Raw genomic sequence first — 23262 nt, forward strand, 5'->3', positions numbered from 1 at the left:
CCGTGGTTAGTTTCTGTTCTTTTTTACACTAGTGTCTGCAAATATTTTGGTTATCTTGACTTTCTGCAGTACATCATGTATATGTATGGGTGGGAGAAAACTTAATGAACATTCAGAGATCTACCACAGCAGGGAATATTTAGGAGTCCAATGTCATGTAATAGGCTTGAACACTCTTTTGGGGTAGGTATATTTGGATTCTGGTAGCAGCATGCTGTGGTCCAAAAGTTTATGTTCTCCTAAAATTCAGATTGAAATCCTTACCTATAAGTTGAAGGTATACAGAGATAGGGCCATTTGTGAGGTGACTAGGTCATGAAGGTAGAGCCCTCATGAATAAGATGAGTGCCCTTATAAAAGAGACTTGAAAGAGATCCTTTGCCTCTTCTACAATGTGAGGTTAGAGTACAGACAGCTGTCTATGATTAAATGGGCTCTCATCCCACACCAAATCGGACAGTACCTTGATCCCGGAATCATCAAAAACCTCCAGAATTATAAGAGGTAAATTTCTATTTATAAGTGATGTAGTGTGTGGTATTTTGTCATAGGAGCCTGAATGGACTATTACAAAGCACAAATTTCATTTGGAATTATAATCAATTACTGATTTTTGGATGATGTTTTGAGTAGGACAAACAACAATGCCTACTGGACTATATTGCAATCTGTCCTTTCTTTTGGCCCATTTGATCAGTAGGTCACTTACACCAGACTAAACAAGAATATATGTAGAAAAGAGTGAATTCAGTTGTCAGTGGATGATAGAGTCTATAAATGTCTGTTAGTTCCTGTTGATTAGTACTAATTTTTAGTTGTAAAGCATACATAGTGTATGTCTGAATAATCTACTTAATGGTAACAGAGGTGTGCTAAAATCATCCAGTATTACTGAATTATGATCTGTTTGATTCTGTATATTGAGAAGGGTTTGTTTTATATATGCAGATGCATGATTGTTTGGGGGATAAATATGTATTATCTTATCTTGTTGCTGGATTATTTCTTCAATGAAGTGACCTATTTCATCTATTCTGATTAATTTTGAGTTGAAATTACTTCAGTCTGAAATGAAAATAGATACCAGTGCTTATTTTCAATTTCCATTTATATCATATATCTTTTCTGGTTCTTTCACCTGTAGTCTGTGGATGTCTTTGTAAGGGGAGTCTCTTGCAAATAACATGTTGGTATGTCTTGTTTTGTCATCCAATCTGCCAATCCATGTATTTTTTTAAGACTTAAGACATTTTTATTCAAAAAGACAGTATCCATATAAATTATTAAGATTTTATTATTGATATAGTTTAATGACAGTATCCTTATAAATTAGTAAGATTTTATATTGATATAGTCTGACTTGACTGTATCCATCATGAGCCATATCCACCATAATTGCCCCTGAGCAATCTGGATTTTTTTTGCATAGTTTCCCAGCAGATCACAAATACATAAAACCATTGAAGTCATATGTGGTGCTTTACTTTCAAACACTGGATCCAGGGATACATCTGACTTTTCACTATGATTTTAAGATAAGCCAGATTAAAAAAAAATAAAAAAAATAAACCAGGTACATTGCAGCCAAGAAGAAGTCACTTTTTTTCCTCAGCCTTAAACACTGTCCTCTTTCTGACCTAAATTGTGGGGATTCAACTGGTCTTGGTGCTACTAGAACTATGCTTCCATCAGTAAGTCCCCTAAGAAATTGGATTTAGTCTGTCTGATTTCTTTCTTGTGTCTATGGCACATTAGGGTTAGTCCCTTTATACTAGGACTGGATTGTCCCAGAACACATTTCAAAAAGAATACTGTAAACAGTAGAGCAAATAAAATCTTTTTTCTTTATTCTTTTCTTGGTACTGAGGATTGAATCAGGTGCATTTTATCACTGAGCTACATCCATAGCCCTTTTTATTTTCTCTTTTGAGGCTCGGTCTTGCTAAGTCCAATTTTTGTCTTTTGATTGAAGAGTTTAGGCCATTTATATTAAATATTACTAAAGATGATTTTATTTCTTGCCATGTTGATTTGTTTCTAATATTTAATTCAGACTTGACTCTCTTTTAATTGACTATCCTAGTGAATTAATCTCTATTCGGCTTTCATTTTTATTTTTCATTTCTTCTACATGAAAAATTTAATTGAGTATATTTTTTTGTGTAAGCTCAGAGGTTATGAATTCTTTAGTTTCTGCACATTGGAAGATTTTTATTTCAGACCACAAAAGTCAAGGGTAAAATATTTTCTCTCATAGGTGGATGTCAGAACAAAGTAAGGGGAAAATATAAATAAATAGTGGTATATAAAAATAGAAATGAGATCAGTGGAGTAGGATAAAGGTATTGAGAGGGAGAATGGAGGGACAGGAAAAGAGAATGGTGGAATAAATCTGACCAACCTTCCTATGTACATATGTGAATATACCAGAGTGAATCTCACCTTTATGTTTAGCCATAGTGCACTAATTTTAAACAATTATAAATTGAAGAAAGATTGGTATGGTAGAGAAAAAATGATCATGGTGGGGAGCAGAAAAGAGGATAAGGGGAAGTGCTTGTGACTGAAATGGAGCAAATTATATTCTATGCTTGTATAATTATGTTGAAGTGAATCCCCATGTTATGTGTATCTATAATTAAGTAATAAAAAGAATATATGCTGAGGTTCTGTAAAGCCCTAACAGAAGGTATTTTTTTTTTTAGTACAGATCTTTAGTACATAGAACAAGATATGCTTTCTAAAGTACAGAATAACTTTTCAATTGAAGACAAGCTCTCGATGTGTTGCAGGCTCTATAGAAACTAAACAATTGATGCTGGAAGATGAGTAGCCTATTTCATGTGGTCTGCTGTAAGATCCATCAGGTAAGTACAACTACCATGAATTGTTGAATGCAATTAGTACATTGAAGTTAGTCTGACTCAACAATAAGGGCTCCCTCCCAGTGATGCCAATCTAACTTCTGATGATGTTGAATGAAAAACCTGCCAGCTGTGGAGCATGGTGCTCAGCTCATGATGAAGCACCTTGGTGAGAACAGGTGGCCTTTGGTGATAATTCAATTATATCCAATTTTTTATATCTCACAATTCTTCCTTACCAGACTGACAACAGTTCCCAATTTCCCTTCTCTGGTTATGCTACCATCATCATCTTTGAGGTTTAAAGAATACATGAATTAATAATATGAAATCACACAAATATAGCTGAAGACTAGGAAATTAATTTTGTAGCCAAGAGTAGAGAGACAATGCCCCTATGACTAGAGTACATTGGTTCCTCTGTATGCCTGGAATTGGCCAGCCAAATTGAATAAAGACATAGGCTATTAAAGATTCAGCAAAGGCCCTAGCTTGACCATAAGCTTTGTACTCCAGGATATGATATATGCATTAAAGCAGAAGCCAAAACATAGTCTTCCCAATAAGTCTTCCCAATAAGTCTGGAAAACAAGGTATCAAAATAGGATTTTCCTATGTCACCATTACTCATATTGATTGAATAATATTCCTCTTTCCTATAATCTAATTTATACATTCTCTTTTCTGGGGAAAGTGCTTCAACCATAAAATATGGTAAGGTTGTATGACCTTAAAAATATACCTGTTGTCTTGTGTACATTAAGAGTTTCTTCTGCTTGTAGAAGAAAAGAAGTTACCACTGACAGAAATGGTTGATTTGGGTTACACCAAGGAGATAGTGTTGTTGCTACTCAAATAGGGAAGAAAGAAGTGAGCCTAAATCCTAAAAGATTCATTGTGACATCTCTTTGGTTTTCTGAATATAGTGGCAACACTCCAGACTATAGGCACAGGGAATTCCTCAATAAGGCCCCTAAAACTTGGAAAATAAACGGGATGGTGTTAAATTTAAAAGTTTCTGCTGCTACAGAAAAAAAAATAATTTTACATATCAATTATTTATTTATTTACTTACTTACTTAGTTACTTATTTTTGGTACCAGGGATTGAACCGAGGGGTGCTTGGCCACTGAGCCACATTGCCAGCATGCACATTAATTCTTTCCCATCAGTATTTCTAAACTAATTGTTGCTTTAAGTTTTCTTTGAGATACTTTTGAGTTTTCTGTATACACTACCTCTAGTCTAAGCATATTATCAGTTTTATATTTTCCTTTTAATCCCTGTACTCGAATTTTTGTTGTTGTTGTTGTAGTTTTTGCACCACACTGGACATCCTATATACTGTTGAAGAAAGAAGTGGTAGAGCAAGCATGCTTTTTTTGTTTGTTTGTTTCCAATTTGTCGGGAGTAGGATTTTAGTATTTCATGATTAAATATATTTGGCCTTAATATTTTTTGTGTGGATATGCTATCAGATAAGCAGTTAAGGAAGTTCTCATCTATTCCTGGATTCTTGTATTTCTTCTTTTTGAATCATGAATGGTTTTAATTTTATCAATTTAATTTTTATATATACTGAGGTGATGTTTTCTCCTTTTGCCTTGCTAATGTGATAACACTGATTTATTTTCAAAAATCAAAACACAAATGTACAAAAAGGCAAACACCATTTAGTTATGCTCTTACTGTTAATTTTGGCTCAATTGTCTTATGTGTTTTTTTAAGAGAGAGAGAGAGAGAGAGAGAGAGAGAGAGAGAGAGAGAGAGAGAGAATTTTTTAATATTTATTTTTTAGTTTTCTGTGGACACAACATCTTTATTTTATTTTTATGTGGTGCTAAGGATTGAACCCAGTGCCCCACGCATGCCAGGTGAGCATGCTACAACTTGAGCCACATCCCCAGGCCCTGTCTTATGTTTTAAAAATATTTTTCTTAGTTTTCTTACATTGAAGTTTAGCATACAAATAAAATGTCATTAATTCCAATTAATAACATCCTGATAGTAAGCACTATTCTTACTTCTACCATTATAGATTTGATTTGCTTATGCCTTATATATGTAGAAACATCTGTGTAGTATGTAATCCCATGTATCTACCTTGATTAATTCAATATCATATCTCTTTTTACTTACATGAAAGTCAATCTATATTTTATATATTTATGTGTAGTATGCCATTTATAAAGATATGAACAAAAGTTATGAGAATATGTATAGCAGCTTTCAGGGGCCTATATCATTCATTTCTATTGAGTTTGTTTATTTATTTATTCACTTATTTATTATTTTTTGGTACTGGGAATTGAACCCAGGGAACATAACCACTGAGTCACAGCTCCAGTTCTTTTTATTTTGAGACAGGGTCGTTCTAAGTTGCTTAGGGACTCACTAAATCGCCAAGGCTGACTTTGAACTTGTCATCTTCCTGCCTCAGCTTCCCAAGATGTTTGGATTACAGGTGTGCACCACCACACCCAGCCCTATTAAGTTTAATCACAGGAGTAGAAGGACTACATTAGAATATTCTATATTCAGATTAGTAAATAATGGTAAAAGTTTGTGAAGATGGTTTTATCAGTTGAAAGTCACACCAGAAGGGTACAAGAATCCTAGTTGTTTCCCATCCACACTAACACTCAGTGTGGTCTTTTATTCTTTTCTTTTTAAGTTTTGCTATTCACATGGAAGAGTAGTAGTAGTGCATTGCAGTTTTAATTTTTACTTTCCTGTAACTAAATATTTTAAAACATATTCATAGCATTTGCATATTTTGTTTTCTGAAGTGTCTGTTTATTATTTTTCTCATTTTAAAAAAAGGTTTTATAACATTTTATTTTTATTTGTAGTTTCCTATGTATTTCCATAGAAGTAAGATATGTGTATTGCAAATAGTTTCCCAGTCCTTAAATTCATTTTTCTCACTAGCAATGTCTTGATGTACCACAATTTTCAATTTCAAAAAAGCTTAATAACATTAATATCTATGATTTTGTATTTAAGAAGTCTGCTTAAGTAATCTTTGACTACTACAAAGACATGAGATTTTTCTTTTTTTATCTTTCAGAAGCTTTCTTTTCTTTTCTTCCTTGTTTTAATGTTTGCTTTTAGATTTTGAGTTCTTCTGGAGTTTAATTTTGGGCACAGTGTAAGGTGGATATTCAATTGAAGCAGCACCATTTGTGAAAACAACCAGATCCCACTGTGTATAGATGTGTTGTTTTTAGTGCCTTAATTACTACAGCTTTTTATCATTTTTTGTTGTTTTCACTCCATATTTCCATACATATTTTTTAAAAATTTCTTTTATTTCGATTGTAATTACATTAAATCCATGGATGAATTTGGATAGAAATGATATCTGTGATATTAAGTTTTTTAATCCAAGTATATCATAGTCCTCCTGAATTTTATCTTAAACATATTTTATATTGGCTTCAGCACACTGTTATATTTTAGTTATCCCTTCAGTTACATCCACATTATTACTAAAAAATATTGAACTAGGCAGAAGGTGACAGAGGTTGCTGTGTCAACCAATGAAGAAGTTTCCTCCTGGAAATTGATGTGGAGATTGATGTGGAGATTCAATGCCTCTCCATATTTATGTTTATTCAACTAATTATGAAATCATTAATATTCATTTTCATGAATCTCTTATTTCCCTTTCTTGCTGCAAATACAGAAAGATATATTTTTTACATCTACAAGAAAGCATAATTAGAGTTTTTATGTTATTTGCACACTGTATATTCAGGGGAAATTAGAAGCAGCATCAGGCTTTCTGGAAAAATCCTCTCAGCTCCTTGTGCATGGTTGCTTTCCTTCCTTTGTCTCTACTCTGCTCCCATTAGCTTTAATCCCAACTCTTATAGTTGTCTGTGAGAACACATTTGTTCATTCAATGTGCTACATCTTTAGTGCTTTGTTAGAGCATATTGTTCACTTGATATTGTTCAGCCTTAAAGTTTGGTCTGAGTTTCTGCTTTCAGATATAATACCTTATGGGTAGAGGCCAAAACAATGATCTACCTGGATTTCTAATTAGGCTCAATATTCTTCTCATGCTTACGTCCTGACTATTGTAATCAGTGGCAAAATCCTACATCTATAAATTTAGTGATTCTAAGAAAATAAAATTTAAACCTAGTTGGTACAAATAATTCCACCCATATTGGCTCCTCATTTTCTAATTTTGGAAATCTGGTAATGTCCTGTTACTAATTTCCCCTCTGTAATTTTACCACTATCAATTTTAAGTTCACATTTGTAACTGTCAGATCTATATGTTACATCTATCCACAATTATAAAGTACTCTGTCTTCTATAAACTGTTCTTTTTCCACTTGTAAGTATATCATTGAAATCAGTCTTAGGATATACACCTAGTTACCAACAATTTTTTTTCCTTATTATTTTCTTCTAAGATGTTTTTAATAATATTTATGAATTGATATGATTTAGTAAAAGACCAATGAGAGAAACTACTTATCACAGAGATTCAATTTTTTAGAGTCATCCAGTAAAGTTAAAGGTCACTTATAGTTGTTGAACTGATCCAACAAAGAGGTTATGTGGCAACCTGGACTCACAGTTGAGTTACTTCTTACCTGTGCTGGTTTCCTGGAACAGAGCTAAAACATCAGATGAAAATAATTTGGGCTTCCCAGGAGCTTCTTCTAGGTACCAGGGCAAGTTCTCAAGGGAATCCTGACACTGCTCTAGATTCCATGATGAAGGGCAAGGGGCAGATTGTCTTTTTTACCAGGACAATTATTTGCTTTCCCAACTGTATTAACCACAGAAAATTTTAATTATAGATTTGTTCCTATCAGTTATCATCTTTTCCATTGTTTTTAGTACAGTCCAGCTACCCCTCAACACATTACTTGAGTTCTTCACAAAAATTTTTTGTAAAAGTACCTCAGTCTCATATCAACTTATTCTTTGGAATATCTGTGGTATTTTAAATCTTCAAAGCTTAAAACTTCATTATAGTGAAAGACAGAAAGAACTTAAGCTTGCCAATACTATTTTACAGAAGGAAATCCAGGACACAGAAGTGAGTTAAATGGAAAGGACAAGTAATTTTACATTGTGTATATTTTTAAAATATGTATATTTAACAAAAATATGTACATTTATACATCTGGTTTCATATATATATATATATATATATATATATATATATATATATAGAGAGAGAGAGAGAGAGAGAGAGAGAGACACACACACACACAACATACATGTATGTAATACAGTGTGTCGGTTGGTCACCCTTTTGAGTATTTTCTTTGTTTTCTCTTTTATTCTAATCATATAGTGTCATTTATTTATCAGATGCTGAATTAATTTGGAAAAGATCTTTACAGAATAATTCTATGAAGACCTCAAAACTATAATAGATAGTATTTGCATATTAATCTTAGTAACTCAACTTTAATTTAATCTCTTTTTATTCTCTTCCTCTCTCTCTTTATCTCTTAAACACACACACATCAGGTTAGAAAATAAGAAATGTCAATAGAAGAAACCATGGACTAATAATTGATCCTTCTCTTAAATGTGCAGAATAGGGCTGGGGATGTGGCTTAAGTGGTGGTGCGCTCGCCTGGCATGCGTGCGGCCCGGGTTCGATTCTCAGCACCACGTACAAACAAAGATGTTGTGTCCCCCAATAACTAAAAAAATAAATATCAAAAAATTCTCTCTCTCTCTCTCTCTCTCTCTCTCTCTCTCTCTCTCTCTCTCCTCTCTCACTCTCTCTTTAAAAAAATGTGCAGAATAGTGTAAAGTTCAAAGACAAAAAAAGACACATTCTAGCACCCAGCAAAACAAAATGTCTAGGTGGTTTCTCAATGAGCAGTTAAATCCTGCTCTGAATGGAAACATTAAAAATTCTTCCCACTGGCCCCTTAAAAAGCCACTTGTGTGCCAGGTTGGACTCTGCTGCCAGGCCTAGCTGGGACATTCCTCATCTCTCACCACTGAGATTCTCTAAATGTCTGTCAGCCATTTTCAGCACTTACTGAATAGGTCAGCATTACCTCATGGTCCCAAAAAGTGTGGCAAAACAAACCGGTTGTCTGTTCTCTCTGCTTATTTTTTACTTTAGGCAAATGTGAGCCTTAGGTTTGAGACATAGCGCTGGGGGTAACTAGAGCCCAGAATAATAGCTTGAAGGAGGTGAAGGGAAGAGGTTGGCAGGCAGCTCTCACTTGGGAAAGCTTGAGGAGTTGGTATGTGGGGACGAGTAGGGGCAGAAACGTGACTTAAAAGAAAAGTCCAAGTGTGCGTCTGGGATCCTTTAAGGGAGGCAGAATACTGACTAGTTGAGCAAATTAAGTTCTTTCAGGGGCATCCAAATAAATGATTGGTTTGCATTCGAGCAGAAAACACCATTATTTCTGGTTTCGTGTAGTGCAAATTAGAGAAATGAGATGACAATTTCTTCTCTGTAACAACAACCCACGAAAAGATGAGAAAGGCCAGTAGGGTGAAGGAGAAGTATGATGGTCTTCCTTTCCTTCAAAGAAGGTAAATTTCCTGAAGATATGTTTAAAATACAAAATTTATGAAAAGCGAAAAAAATACATACTCATTTGCTATGAAAATACATACATCCTAAATTGTGCTGAAGGTGTGGTGAAGATGAAAGAGCTCCTCAACAGAGGGACCAATTTTCTCAGGTGCTTGTTGAGAATCCTGGCTCCATTGTGGCCAATGGAGGCTGCAGATACTTTAGAATCAGCAAGTGTCAGGGCTTTCGTGTTTCATTTAATCCAGAACCTCCCTTGATAACCTGAATCTGAACAATCTTTCAATAATGATTTTTTAAAGGAAAACAAAATTTTGAAAACCAGTATGTGCTTGTGAAGAAGCTAATTTCTCATTAGACTAGAATGGGGTAATAACAGAGAAATACAAACAAATTTATTTTGAAACCTGATGTAAAAAAAAACATAGAAAGGGCTGGGGAAGTGGCTCAAGTGGTAGAACGCACACCTGGCATGGGACGTGGCTCTGGGTTCGATCCTCAGCACAACATACAAATAAAGATGTTGTGTCTGCCAAAAACTAAAAATAAATATTAAAAAATTATCTCTCTCTCTCTTAAAAAATCATAGAAAGAGACACTTTTACAGATTGACATATATCTGAACTTAGGACACTAAAATTTCAGTGTTAGTTTAAAAATATAATATCTATGTGTGTTTTGGCTATTAGATTCTAAATTACAATCAAAAGGAATCTCTTTAAATTTGAGTAGACTTTGCTTTATTTAATTAAAAGTTTGTAAAAGCAATTATTTTCTTTACATCATTAAGGTTTATGCGATAAAGCATTCAAGGAAATTTAGAGACTGACTTTACCAAAGATGTACATGGTGAAGATGAAGATTCATTTGTACAAATAAAAAGAAGTTTAATTATGAAAGATTAGATTTAAAAGAGAGAACACCAGAAAGAGAAATATATAAACACTCATATGTAGATATATATATTTTTCTTCTTAGGGCATCATAATTATGTGTAATGGTGGAACTTTTTTATTATATATTTGTACATGCACACAATATAACAATAAAATTTGATCAATTTTGATCCTCAGTACCTCCACTTTCTCTCCCTCCCTCTTTCCCCAGGTCCCTTTCCTCTATTCTACTGATCTCCCTTGTATTTCAAGGCCATATATATAAAATTTAATAGATATCAAAGCATAGATACACACATAATATATGTATATTCAAATATTAAATTATATGCCAGTTTTTGCAAATATGGAATTTGAATCTTGGTTTTTTATATAGATAAGTCTTATATAGATATCAGACTATTAGGATCATTAAAATATAATCTTCCATGTAAAATGAGCATGATGATTTTTTTTAATTATTTTTTTTGTGGTGTTGGGGATCAAACCCAGTGCCTTGTGTGTGCCAGGCAGACACTCTACCTTTGAGCCACATCCCCAGCCCTAGCATAATTTCTCTCATAGAATAGTTTAAATGATTAAATTAAATGATACCCACATGCATTAAAGGTTTGGCATTGTACCAGATATGTGGTAAATGCACAAGCTTTTTTGCTACTGGTAGCTTGCTTCCCTGTATTTTTTTCTATTATTTAAGAATCCTTTATTAAGAATGAGAAGAGGGCAAGGCACAGTGACACATGCCTATAATTCCCCCAAATGGGAGGCTGAGAGTGTCACAGTTGAAGCCAGCCTTGGCAACTTAGAGAGACCCTGTTTCAAAATAAAATATAAAAGGGCTGTGAATGTATTACAGCACCCACCCCTGAGTTTAATTCCGATTACCAAAAGACAAAAACAACAACAAAAAGAATAAAAAGAGACTGAGGATATAGGTCAGAGGCAGAGCTCCTGATTAGCATGTGCAATGCCTTGGGTTTGGGGGAGAACCACAAAATAAATAAATGATAAGCAGCTACAAATAAATAAAAGTACTTCATCACTCAAGGATGAAGACTATAGAAATTTTCAAACACATTCTAATATTTTATTAATATTAGTGCATGGGAATATATCTGTGAAGGTAGGGATGGGAGTGTCTATATAATGTAATTATTCTCTTTTAATGATTATAAGGAGAATGGATTGGTTAGATTTCCACAAGTACACACACTTTTCATTCCACCCCCCCCCTTTTATTTAGGCAAATACAACTTTGGTCTAAGCTAATGTGCAGTGGATAGAAAATGCTCTACCCATCATATATCCATGAAAACCTGAATATTACCATGGCAATGAGGAAAGCAGGCTGGATTTCTTACAACGTGAATGCTTCAAAGCAAACCATGGGCCCACACAGCCTAGTTTAATCAGCATTAATGGCTCTGACAGCCATTGGCTCCTTTATTTTCTCTGTTTACAACAATTTGCTAATTATAATTAAAAATGCCTGGTGTTTGCCAATGATTCCAGAGTCACCTTCTCCAATGCAAGAAGACAAGGATATGAAAAAGTCTAAAAATAGTATCCATTCTAGCAGTTTTAGAAAAGAAGAAGCAAAGGAAAACCAGTGAAAAGACATAAGATGGTCTTGAATCTGGTGAGGGACACGTAGCAGCACATTAACTGCAAAGTCTTTAACCTGTTCCAGGAACATAAAAGGTATTTATAGATGAAAATAAAAGTTAGCTTGGAATTTTCTTTAACATCAACATCCTCAATCCCTAGAAGAAATAATTAGGGTGTAAGTATTTATGTTACTTAAAATTCTATAATAGAGATTTCTGTTCTGTAATTCACACACAATAAATTGACTCCAAAAGGTCTACACAGTCCAAAATTTTAAGCAATATTGTGAATTCAGGCTCATTTGTGAATTGTTTTTTCCTGGGTAAATGATCACTAGCTCTCAAAAAATTATAACATGCTGGTTACTCATAAAAGACATTATAATCTTCGTTGTTATTCTGTCTTTACTTTACAGGGCTATTGAATTTTACAGTTTTACTGAAAAGCAATTTTAAAATGCATTTCAAGATCAAATATGAATAAAAACTCTAGTCCTAAGAATGCATTCTAAAATAATCCAACAGAAGAATAAGAAAACGATGAATCATTTAGGAAAGTTTAGCAGCCACAACTTAAAAATAACGTTAAAATAAGCATATTTTTATCTCACAGAAAAGACCACAGTCATTCGTTAATTCAATGTTTCATTAACCTGTCTCTGTCCCACATTTCTGTTATTTCTTTTCCATGTATACACTTAACACAGAAGACTGGGCCCGTGGAATCAAGATGATATTAACATGACTGCAGGCCCTTCCAGGAATCACATGCAGGTAGCAAAGCAGGAAAGCAACAATTTTTGTTGTGTATCTTCATTCTAAAACTAAAATCTTTTCTAGAATCCCCTCACATGGCCCTTCCCTCTCATTGTCCAAAATTTCTTTATATCCCCTGCCTCAAATATTTATTGCAAAGGAAATGATCAGTTGCATTCCCTGCAGCTGGAGATAGACCCAGCCTACTGTGAAGGACAAGATTACTCAGAGGAGGGCGCGGAAATTAGAGATCTGTTGGAGAGTAAGAAGATGGGCACTAGATTTCTCTTGGGTAAGAGCCACTTTTCAGCCATGATGCACTGCCTAGGTGATGTCATTGTAGGAATCTTTATTGTTTATGGTAATATTAACCTGTCTCATTAAACTGTCTCTATATATTTCACATACATGAAAAAGAATGAACAGGATTGTGAACACATTAGTACTGAATCACTCAGCTTTAAGTATTAACCTTGACTCAGATCTCATTAATATATTTGTGATTGCTGGGCATGGTGGCACATGCCTGTAATCCCAGCTGCTAGGGAGGCTGAGGCAGAAGGATCACAAGTCCCAAGCTAGAGTAAGCAATTTAGCAAGGACCTGAGCAACTTAATAAAACCCTGTTTCAAAATAAAAAATAAAACAGGCTGGGGATATGCCTCAGTGGTTAAGCACCCTTGGGTTTAATCCTTGGTACAAAGGCAAGAAACAAATAACAATAACCTCTGTATTCAGCTATCCAGAATTCATATGATTCCTACTTTTTACCCAGGTATGACTATTAACTGAATTCCTTATTCATCTTTCTCATGCTTAATTATATATTTATGTGTTATAAAGACTCTTTCAAAATTCATTTGTGATTTTCCAATCAGGGTAAGGAAAACATAATAAATATTCAGGATGCAAGAATAACATTGTATTCCTAGGAATTGCCAACTACAAAGAATTTGAATTCTTTATGGTCTTGATTTTGGGTTTCACCCAGTTCATTTAATCAAATGAATCAATAAAAATTTGGATCACATACCACAAGAAATTATTTTTTTTCATTTATTTAATTATTTTTATTGGTGCATTATTATTATACATGACATGGGTTATACTGTAATACATTTGTATATGTTGTATAATTTGGTCAATTGGAAAGGTCAAGTAAATAAGCCAGGGATAAGCAATCCCTTATTTCTGATGTGGAAAAAAAACCTGAAGAAACACATAAGTAAATATCATGGCCCCTGAGCTAACAATAACAGAGGAACAAGGAAAAAAAGAAAAAAAAACCCTCTAATTCCAATATGTAAGAAGAGTGCTATAAAAGTGGTGCTTTGAAATTCAACTTAATTCTTCTAGTTTATTATTTATTTATTTATTAGTGCTGGGGATTGAATCCAGGGCTATATGCATGGTATGTGCTCTGCCATGTAACTACACCCATAACCACATCTTAGTTTTAAAAATGCAACTGAAAATGAAGACCCAGTAGCACATAGTCTAGAAGAAAACATTTACATCCCATATTTTGCCAGCCAGCTATATTCATTTTTCTGGGGAATTCTGACTGTGAATATGTCCTGCTCATACTTACAGGGGGATTTTAATTGCCATATTGTCTGTACCATCCCCAAAATGTTGGCCTGTTTTCCTTCTTTAAGACCTTGGAGTTGAGTTCTCAATTCATCAGATTAATATGTATATATTAGAAAAGTCTGAGTTGAGCAAAACTACCCTGCCCATAATGAATTTGCTCATGCCTCAAGTAAATAATATTTTATTCATCTATTATATGCAAGGTATGTAGTTAACAAGAAATCCAATATGAATAAAAACCAGTTCACATATTAAGGAAGTCCCTCTCTATGGGCATCAACAAGTATAAAGTGATGTGGTAAATTCTACCTGAAGCAAAAATTATAGGAAGTTCATAGATAAGTCAGAGATTGGGGTTCACTCTGGGAATCTGAGAATATTTTATGGGAGAATATTTGAAATTGTTGTTGAAGAATAGCACGAGTTCACCGGGTCAAAAAGAGGGAAAGAAAATGTCAGAAAAATAAAATATTCTGTATTTCAAATAGAAAAACCAACTCCATTTGGCTCCTGACCTCTTGAATGTCACTTTATGATGCTTTTATTATTATATGTGGTTCTTAATGGATAGTAAACTTCCTCCCATTCTGTGTAAAATCAATTCAATCTTGGACTTCTGAGATTCTCCTTTGGAATTTTTTTTCATATATTTCTTCGTTTCATCTGTGGCCTCCCTTTGCCTTACCACTTCTCTCAATGACAGTCTCTTCTCAAACCCAATACTCCTGTTCTTCTCCCACTATAAAATTGATAATCCATTGGGACCTCAGCCTCTTGAGTCACTGGGATTATAGGCAGGCACCACTATACCCAATTAGGTTTGCTTTAATTCATCAGTGATTGTATATCTTTTCTCTCTTTCATTTTATGTTTAGTGGATAAATGTCTTGCTTTGAAATCCAGATTTTAATTCTTGTCCAACATAAAATATTTGCATATTTGGTAGAAGTAATTTTGTCTTTTGAACTACAGATTGGTCATTTAAAACAATGAAGGTAATATAGTTTTACAAGATTTGAGGGAATAATTAAGTGAAAAAGATGTGAGCCAAAGGAGACACTCAAAATTTGAATCTATGTATTCTTTTTCAGGGTCAAGATTATACCTGGTTATGGATTTGCAAATATTCATTGCATACAAACTACTTTCTCCACTCTACAAGGCAATTTCTTGGGGGTTGTAAGAGATTGACATATAAGATCAAGAAAAAGAATAATTTTCATTCCTTATCAAACATTAACAGAACATATACTGTAAGTGAGGCCCCATGCTAGGCTCTTTGTGAATCTTAAGAATTAACAGCATTGAGTTAATTGAAAAGTGGATGATATAGAAAAACAGCAATCAACTTTAACAGGAAGGGCTTCATGATCTCCTGTCACTGGGTTCATAAAAAATTTTGTTAGAGCACATTGGAAAATATATGTCATTTTAGTTACAGTAAATTATTTCTAAAAAAAGAAATAAAAATCAAAGAATCAAAACCAGAAGACAAACAAACAGAATTAGAAATCAGTGTCCAATTTGTGATATGCCTATGTTTGTTAGATTAGCTATGGTTGTTAACAAGGAGCAACTGACACTAGCATTCCTCAAAAAATGACTTGCACTCAGATTTGGGGAACATGATTATCCAAATAGGAAATTTGTGGGTGCTAAATTTGGAAGTGAATAAAAAAATTGTAGGCTTCGAAATCCCATTTGGCTCCTAAACTAGACACAACTACAGGGCTGTGTGGGGCTTTTTTTCTCCTGTTTTACCCCCCTTTTCTATTTTATTCCCATTGCAGTTTAATAAGAAGGAGCAAGAATTCCTTTCAAGCAAGAATGTTTATTGCCTGCATGATGCAGGCTTCCATTTAGTTAGAAAAACATGTTTTTCAATTAACTTTTCCCTGATAAACAATGATTTAATTTAAAGGATGACTGTTTTTCAAATTGAAATAAAAGACATTTTTTGTTGTTGTAAGAGAAAACTTTATTTTTTTAAAAGAAGAAGCAATTAGTTGCCAAAGTTTCTAGAAGCTGAGTAATTTTTGAGCTCTTGTTCTGATTCCAAAATATTTTTAGTAGCATACCTGGAATGCAAATGTCTGTATAATCTCACTTGAATTGTCTAAGAAGATGGTGTCCATCCAACCTAATTCATTTGATTTTTCTCTCATTTGCCTTTTGGTGAACAAATTATCGCTGCTGATAGCAATTTACTTTAAAATTGACACTAGATCTCAGCTTGATGAAGAGTGAATAACTCCTTGTTTACTCTCAAATCATCACATTTAATTGCCTCCCCTCTTTTACTCTTCCTCATTTGCTATCTAGATGCATGAGTATCATGAGATTTCTTTTCCTTCTTTGATTACCAAGATAAGTAATTAAAATATGTATCTCTTGAATTCAATTCATTTATTATAATATAGAGAAGTCCAGGTGGTTTTATATATTATGCACATTAAATATCCAAAATAAAAAGAAAAAAACCTAAGGATAAAGTATTCATCTGGAGAAAAATCACTGCATAAGAAATTAGAGTAAATGTTTCTTCCATAAAGGCAAATGGAAAGTACACTCATTTAACCAGAAATGATAACAATGATAGGAATTGGCTGAAGATCCTGTTTCACCTACTCCAAAACAAAAAAAAACCTTTCTCTCCCAGGTGCTCCTCTCTTCTACCACCACCAGAAGGTGTGGGGAAGAAAAAGTCATGTTTAAGAACTTACTCTCTTAAAAGTGACATTTAAAAATCTTTAGCTTGGTGTTTGCACAACTGAAGTAGTAACACTAGGTAGGATTTGATCTAGAAAGTCTTATCTTTTTAATTCTAGCATGGGTATGCACTTTGAGAATGGGTATGTCATGAGGAAACTATACAATTATAACTGAATAATAACTTTACTGTAAGATAGATGGTCTTACCTATTTGGGAGGCTATTAGGAAAATATTTTCCACAAAACATATTTAGGAGCTATCCTGAAATGTGTCTGAGAAATGGGTGTGTTCAGGTGTAAGTGTACATATGTTGAAGACATTGAATAAAATACAAGTTGGACATAAAGAAAAACAAAACTATGTGCCTATGTGCAGTTTATACTTTCCAAAAGAACTAACTTGGTCTGTTTGTGGCTGCTCTAAAATTTACTCCAAGTCTTAGTGTTGCCAGCTGGCTGGGCTGGCAACTAAAAGACCACACAAACACAGAAATACCTTTCTCCAGGGGTCAGGGACAGCTCTGAGACTTCAGGTGTCAGCTCCAAGCTGGAGGACAAGGAGACCAAGGGAGACAAGAGGCAAGAGAGTAAGCACACCCGAATGCCAGTATTTATTAGGGGAAGACATTTTATAGAATACTCCACCCAAATAAGGCAAGGTATTGTGTTATAATAAACAGGGTGGTGTGCAGCCCAGTCCCATTGGGTGACACCCAATCCCAGAGCTTCACTTCCTTGTCCAGGAAAGGTAAGGCCCACTTGCTTCTCACTTCATGGAATGCCAGTTCCACACCTCCATTACTCAAGGCTAAGGGGGCGTGCTCAGCTCCTGTACAGCGGGGCCCACCAACTTAGGGTATCTAAGCAACCCCATAAAACTGGACAATCCTTGAGTCTAGGAATGCCAAAGGCCACCATGAACTATCTGGCAACATGGTAGAGTGTGTTCTTAGAGTAAGGAGAACATACTCAGGAATGAAATCAAATCAATGGGTACATAGTAGCCTTTCTTTTAAAAAACAGACATTTACAAGGTAGAGATTTGATATTATTTGTGGGGTTATTTTTAAAAGGTAAGCGTGAGGACAGCAGAATCAAAATAGGAACTGGAGACATCTATGAAATTCCCCCACTGAAGGATGTAACGCTTTTGATGACATTTGTTTATATAATAGTTAATTCAAGTATAGTATAGTGATAATAATTCATTTCCTTTCTTATGGTATTTAGGTATCTCAACATTCAGCAAAGATAGATATACCTGTATATCATCCTGTGATGTTTTCATGGAGAAAGGTGACTGTGAGGAGGGGTCAGTAGTCAACAGCAATGATTAATCTTGAATTTTAGGTAGTTAATAGAAGTGAAGTGATTGGTTGACTCCACATACTGAGAAGCAATTGTCAGATGAATGACTCAAGACAAATATGAGAACCATAAAATTCTAACTGTATCTTGACCAAAATATAAGAGAAGAATATAATTCTTAGAGTGGAGAAAATACTTAAACTTGTTAAAATTGATAAACTAGTGTTTAGTGTGTACTGTGTGCTCTTCAAATATTATTTTATTTTATAATCACAAAAAACACATTACAAATGAAGAGAATACACTTTAAAGAGATGAAATGATGTTCCCCAAGTTTACACTGTTTAATGGTGATAGACTCACCATCCATCTCATTTTTTTTTCAATTTTGTCTTCCCTGAGTATATAGCTTGACTATTAACATATCATGGTTGTGTTTGCTTTATTAAAAATTGACATATTAAGTATTCTTAAAATTCCAGATAACCTTTAATATACCACTTGGATTGTATTGATTTCAACATTTATTATATTTAATTATATTTTGAGTTCTGGTTTTTAAAGAAAGATACCATTGCAGATGACTCTAACTTCTGTTGGTAAACTGCAGGAGTTCTGTGTTTGGGATTGGGTCTCTGATACTCTTTGTGATCATGGTATGCTTGGTAGCTAGGAAGTTTCTGTGCAAAGGTACAGAATGCCTTGATGCTAGGAAGTATCTGTGCAAAGTTGCAGAAAGCCTGGCTTCTGGGAAACTCCCCTGTCAAAGACATGGGCTGCCTGGCCACTGTAGCAATGCTCTCCATGAGGGTTTTGACCTTGATCATAGGCACATAGCTCCTAGGAATAGAATAATTTGTTTGATAGATAACTACAATGTTTCATCAAGCTCTGGTGCTCCAGAAGCTGCCCACCTAATAGTAACTTCAGATAATGGACTTTCTTGAGAACTGCACAAAGCTCCTAACATTTCATATTGAAACTGTGAAATGTAACTGCAGCATATGCAACTTTACTGATACTCTAAACAATAATGTAGGTATGGTACTAATCACCTAATGTAACCTATTGGTATAAATAAACATGGCTGCTTGGACAAAGAGCCACTCTGCCACCTTCCCTGCCTCTGCACCTTGTCTGTCTCCTCTTTATTATAATTCTTTACAGTAAACATCACTGAATATTCATATACTCCTGCCTTTCTTTCCAGAGGAAACCACTGAACTGCAGTTGGATTCTATCATACCCATGGATGTTTTATTTTTCAATATTATACTCATGAATTAAATTATGTATAATATATTTTTATTACACATATATTATAGACACACATGCATTTATGTCTGTAGATTTAACTACTTAGCTGTAAGTATCTGGTTTATTCTGAATTTAGACATTAAAAAACCCTCACCATCTTTTAAAATGTTTTTATTGGTGCATTATTGTTATAAATATTATTGGGTTCATTGTTACATATTCGTACATAAATACAAGATAATTTGGTCAATTTCATTCCTCAATACCTCTCCTTCTTTCTTTCCCTTTCTTCTTCCCCCTAGTCCCTTTCCTCTACTCTACAGGTGTCTCTTCTATTTCTTAGGACCTTTCCACCTTTTTTAAATCCCCTTTCTCTTTCCAGCTTCCACAAATGAGATAAAACATATGATGATCCTTGGATTTCTGAGTGTGGTGTATTTCACTTAACACAATGTTCTGAAGTTCCGTCAATTTTCCTGCAAATGACATGACAATCTTTATTAGATATGGCTTAATAAAACTCCATTGTTTATATATATCACATTTTCTTTTTTTATTCATCTCTTGATGGGCACCTGGGCTAGAAAAAAACCCTAAACATCTTTTTTTTTTTTCAAATTCTATTTATATGGATAAATGTAAAGTGATTTTTGATTCTCACGCCTGTATAGCAACAACATACATGAATGCATTACTATTTATTTCTGTATTTCTCTGTTGGATATTTATATTATTTCATTTTTTTCTGCTACATATAATGTCAAGATAAACACCTTTGAACTTACTACTTTGTGTGTTTGTGCTGAGAATTTTACATGTGTCTAGAAGAGAGGCTGCTAGGCTATAAGGTGAGTCAGTTAAAAGCTTCAATAAGGTTTGTCCAACATTTCTACCCTTCACAGTAGTAAGAACTCCTAATTCTCTATATCCTTTTCATCAATTGCTATTTTCAGAGATTTAAACTTTCTTTACCTGGAAAACATTAAGTGGCACTTCCTTGTGTCACTGATTTTCATTTTTCTGATTTCTACTATGCTGGTGCAAGGTTTGTTATGTTTACTGAGCTTTGAAGCACCCTTATCAGAGGTAGTTTGAAACACTTCTGCAATTTTTTTACACTTTTTAAAAGATAGAACCTAATTTCCCTCCCCTTCCCTGTGAGCTAGACTTTATGCCTCACTTTTAAATTATAGAGCAAAATAGAACTTTACTGTGATTAGAGAATAGACCATAAAATTCACTGAGCCTTCCTGCTTCTATGCTCTCTTGAATCCCTTGCTAATGGCAGGGAGCGGGAAGCAGTGCCAGCTGCAGTATAGTGAGTGTACTCAAGTAGCCTATGAGAAGGCTATGGGGTTAAAAAAGAGGACTCTTGACAAATAGACAACAAGCAACAGAGGCCTCCTGCCAGCATCTAGTAAGGTGCTAATGACTGATGCTTCCAGTGATTGATGTCTTGCCTGAAACCTCATGACACACAATGAGCCAGAAAAATGTGATGGTCCAATATCACCCCAACTGAGCCACTCAAAAATTTTAGACATAATAAATTTTTATTGTTGTAAGCAATTAAATTCTTGAGTAATTTGGTATCCAACAATAAGACCCATAGGGGCTTCCTAGAGCAGGAGCTGCTGGTGTTTTATAACTAGGGACTAAATTTATCTTCTTAGAATCAAGGTTCTAACAGACAAAGAGAAAATATAAGCCTAACCCTGGATTTATAAAATGATGTCTCTGCTCTGTTTAATTAAAGCTGTCTCAGGCCTTCTAATCTATTTTTTTAATTCACAATATGTTACTAATATCTGCTGCCTATATTTCAGAAAGAAGGTTCTCTTGCCCTAAAGAAATAAACGTTAAAGTATTTGGACAATTAGTAAATTTTTCCTATTATTTGTATTGAGAATAATGGTTTTTGCCCAGGAGAGTTGCCTAATAATATAATGATGAATGAAAATTTTAACTCAAGAAAATTAAATTTATTGTCCTCAAATTCTGCAAAAACAGAAATAAGCAATTAAATTGATTACATGTTGAGTATGAAGCTAAATTCTATATTGTACACTTAACACTTAAATTTTCAAAGCCATTTACATAAAATATTATCAGGCTTGATCCACATGGGTATGTGAACACTAACACAAAATCATTGTTGATAATTGGGCCAATTTACAGGGCTTATAAAAGAGCTCATGCTAATTTAAATCCAGATCCAGTGCCATGAGATCCAGGCTTTATTTGTTACAACATATTACCTTGTCTACAGCGATAATGTCAATCTTTCCTTTAACAAAGAAAGTAAACATGTCTTTTCAAATATAAAATATTACATTTATTACCAATGTTTATAAAACTAGAAGTGCTTAGAAAAGCTAGAGTGTATCATAGTGTGAAATAACCTCTCTCCATCCCCAACCACAAATATATATTTATTTAGCCTTGGGGTCCAAGATACAAACCTGAAGTCAATTTTATTTTAATGTTGCAACCAACTTCATGCTCAAATTGACTACCTTTAACATTTGATCTTTTAAAACAAAGGTACAAAGTATATATTTTTAAACAACCTAAAATCCCAGAATCAAAAATTATTTAAAATACAATGTAATCATAGGCAAAGAAAATAAAGGTAGATAAAACTTAGTCACACACTAGTTATATAAGGAAATGACAATTGTATGTGTTTGTAAGTACGTGTTTTTTTTTTAAAAATGGATTCAAAGTGACATTACCTTTTAACAGCCTGTTGTGAATATTTTTCAAGATTCACCTGCTTTTTAAATTACAAAGAAAGTACATACAGTGTTGTTGTTGTAAAAATATAACAAATACTAAGAATGCAAACAAAAACACAGTATGATGTGGTGGATAAAACTGTGGGTTACAGAGGCAGAAAGCCAACTTTTGTCACTGTGTGACCACTGACAAATCACTAACCCTTCAGGTGCTCGCGTTTCCTCATCAGTAAATGGAGATAACAGTGAAATCTTTCTCATAAATATAGGAATAACATAAATAAATATATATATAAAGCTTCTGGGACTATGTCTGACACACTCAAAACATTTAATAACTGGCAACTATTGACTGTTATGCCTATAAATTCCTATGGGCATCCTTTAGAAGAGAATCTGAGTATTTGGAGAAGAACAGGATCAGAAAGTGAAATAATTATGAGTAGAAAAGAAATATTTTGTGAAGAAACACAGAGAAAAACAGGAGATAATGAAAAGAAAAGAAAGAGAAGGTGTAAAGAATGAGAAACAGGAGATGTCTTATCTGAATTGACATTGAACTATTTACTTTCCTGTGTCTCCTGGCTAGGAACCCTGAGGGCTGAGTAGAGTATGTGCTTCCTTTGCATTTATCTTGATTTGCTAACTAATTAGTTAACCATTCTTCAGTTTTCTTTTTCCCATATCTATACTCTGGATTAAAAAATAAGAAGGGAGAATTTATATTTGGTGCTTTAGCATCAGAATAGAACTGGCTGGATCTGGAATATGGACACACATCCATGTACTCGTGTATGTGTGTGTGTGTGTGTGTGTGTGTGTGTGTGTGTGTGCCCACGCATGAGCGCGCGCGTGCACACACACACACACACACACACACACACACACTGGTCAATATATACCAATTTTTATACTTAATATATACTTTTATATTTAATATATACCAATATATTTATATTTTTATATTGTTTATATATATATATTCTGTAT

The sequence above is a fragment of the Callospermophilus lateralis genome, unplaced genomic scaffold, assembly GCF_048772815.1.
Source record: "Callospermophilus lateralis isolate mCalLat2 unplaced genomic scaffold, mCalLat2.hap1 Scaffold_43, whole genome shotgun sequence".
Lineage (NCBI taxonomy): Eukaryota > Metazoa > Chordata > Mammalia > Rodentia > Sciuridae > Callospermophilus > Callospermophilus lateralis.